Source organism: Bidens hawaiensis, unplaced genomic scaffold, assembly GCF_021521415.1.
Source record: "Bidens hawaiensis isolate Kalapana, Puna unplaced genomic scaffold, B.hawaiensis_p1.1 tig00029028_1, whole genome shotgun sequence".
Lineage (NCBI taxonomy): Eukaryota > Viridiplantae > Streptophyta > Magnoliopsida > Asterales > Asteraceae > Bidens > Bidens hawaiensis.
In genome coordinates, this window is record NW_027494782.1 from 15,826 (window position 1) to 18,990 (window position 3,165).

The following is a 3,165-nucleotide window of genomic DNA, read 5'->3' on the forward strand; positions in this document are numbered from 1 at the left end:
GTAAGCTGTCGTCTCTTTAGTCAGATCTTTTTCCCATACCTCGTCAGGTACAGTACAGAAGATCTTCCTGTATCGTACGGACCGGCAACACAGTTTTTACAAACACTACCTCGGCTACCCAAGCCGGGGCAAGTGAAGTAAATTTTACGATACAGGAAGATCTTCTAAACAAGTACTAGAACGAGGAAGACACGACGCTTATGAACGCCTATTGGGCTACTGGAACTTCGTTTCCACATATCCCTCAAATCGACACTAGCTTGTGAACGCTTATAGGTTATCAATCCTTTCAAATCGTCACTGATTAACATCAGTTGTCGTTGCAGCAATAATAACGCTAATTCTGGTCATGTCATGTCTTCGGACTAGACTAGGTATGAAATCAGTGGTGGACGGGAGTTACCATTTTTCTGAAATCGTGAACGAGCAATACCGAGCCGAACCGAGCCGCTCGGTTGTAAACCAAGCGAGTTCGAGCAAGACTTTTCTGCTAGTTTCCTTATATTCGAACCGAACCGAGCCGCTCGGTTTCAATACGATCCAAGTTCAAGCAGACGCTCGCTCGGTTCGGCTCTGTTCGTGAACAGCCCTAATACCATGGGAGCACTACAACCATAAGAGTTGTATCGGTAAAAAAAGTCTCTTGAGGGTGTGGAAGTCTATAGTTGAGATATATAGACAAGGATTTCGTTAAATATAGCCTGGACCTTCATAGAAATCTTGTGTGCAAGATTGGAAAAGGTGACAAAAGTTATTTTTAGGGAGGGAATTGGAGCGGATTGAGCCAGTTTTGCGACATTTTCCCTTCCATTATTTAAATTGGCAGCTCCGGGTTAACTTGTCAAAGAGTAGTGTTTTTGAGATTCAGGTGGAAGAAGTGGCTCACATGGCAGCGCTTTTCGATTGTAAACCCAGTTCCTTGCCCTTCATGTACTTAGGGCTACCGATAGGCGCAAATATGAAAAGAATTGCAAGTTGGAAGCTGGTTATAGACAAATTCTAAGCTAAGTAGTCAACTTGGAAAACCAACACTCCTTCCTTTTCCAGGAGATTGACACTTTTGATGGCGGTCCTTGGGAGTCTCCCAACTTTTTTTCTCTCGTTGTATAAAGCTCTAGAGAAAGTTTTTATCGTTCTTGAAGACATCCGAAGACAGTTCTTACGGCAAGGGGCTGATAAAAAATAAAATCCAATGGGTAGCATGGGACCGTATTCTTGAATCTAATGTAGAGGCGGGCTAGGGGTTGGAAGTATTAAAGACTCAGATTTTGCCCTTTTATGTAAATAGTGGTGGCAATTAAAAAACTCCAGTAATCATCAATGGGGTTGAGTGATTTATGCTCTCCATGAGGATGCTTGAACCATAAAAGTTGTACCGGCTAAAACAAAGGCCTTTAGGGGGTGTGGAAGTCTATAGTTGAGATAGACAAGGATTTTGTTAAATATGGCATGGACCTTGATAGAAATCTTGTGTACAAGGTTGGAAAATGTGACAAAAAGTTTTTTTTAAGGATAAATGGAACGAATTGGGCCTGTTTTGCGACAATTTTTCTTCCATTTACAAATTGTAGCTCACAAAAAATCTTTGGGCATGGATTGTTGGGAGGATGGGGGGGGGGATCGGTTCTTGGAGATGGCTGTGGAAACAGAGCTCGTCTCAACTGAAGAATGAATCCAACTTCAGCAGCTTATGGAAGTTTTTAGCTCATAAATTTCTTTCTTAGGTTGAAGATGAGTGGGTTTGAAGTTATGTAGCGGGTTCAAAGTAAAAATGGCCCGTCTAGATTTGGAGCAATAAGAAGAAAATATGTAGCCAGTTCATTCTTTAGTTTGGGACTATTAGTCCCGTCCAAGTAATTTTTTTTTGTTTGGGATGCAATTGATGGTAGAATCCCAACCCAGAGTGCCTTAGCCAATAAGGGTATGACATTTTCATATTTTCTTTGTCCCTTTTGTTCTGTGGAGGATGAAGACGTTGATAATCTTTTGGCGAATTGTCCGTTTTCAATGGCCATTTGGGAAGGGGTTTGTAGGTGGGTCAAAATTCCTAGCCCGGGTAATTTTGTTGACGACCAAGTCAACTTTGTTTTTTAGGAAAGATGGAGTCCCGATAAGGTGAAAAGGAAATTGCTTATTACCATGTTCTTCGATGCGTTGTGGAGCTTATGGTGAAAAGATTATATTATGGCAATGCTATTTTGTTTCAGAAAGTGTTGAGTGATATAAAAGAATTGTCTTTCTTATGGCTATCTATATGGTCCAAGACATTTATAAGGCACTGAAGGTTATGGTTTGGTTTTAACTTGGATGGAATGGTGTACGTATTAGGTGTTTTGGTTTAGCCCTTTCTGTCTTTCTTGGGTTGTTCCTCGGCTTCTTGCTGTGATTTTTGTTAACATGTACTCTTTTTTATATTTTTACATATAACCCTTGCTGTTGAAAAAAGAAGATAATAATGAAAACTTATGAGCTATTACATTTAATGAATTAACAATATATCTCAAATCAAAACTTCCTTCAAATTATGAAAGGGATAGTTATAATAATCATAACTAATATACTCTGCGTAATATAAATATCTTAAATGGTTGATGTGATCCATAATGTTGAGATATTAGATGATACCAATTGTGTCATGTATGAAACTACTTAGGTGAACTTAATGTTGATTGCTAGCGCCTACGGTGGAGTTGCACGAAAAGGAAAACGAGGTCAGCGTATGATATGTTTACAACATATCATACACTAGGTTTAAGTGATTTTAATGATTTTGCGCCGATTTGATATTTCTCATGTAATTTCTTTGCATATCCATGTATATGCATGATCATACTAGCCTTTATGTTGTAAATGCCTTAGGTAAGGTACATGATTTAAACGGTGGATGACGATCAAGTGCATTGGATGAAACACGAACAACACATCTTGAAGATCTGGGCTATACTCAATAAAGTTGTAAATGGTTTGCGAAATTAAATTTACCACTTCAAAATGTTTTGTAAGTTTAAGATAATGACCTTTCGAAGATGAAATCTAACTAATGATGTTTATGAAGAAGTGACAACTTTGAAGCTTACTTTCTGCAATTAAATGTATGATATCGAGGCTTTTTAAAATACATGTGTTACAAGTTGGTATCATACTGATGCTTTAAAAGATTCAAAT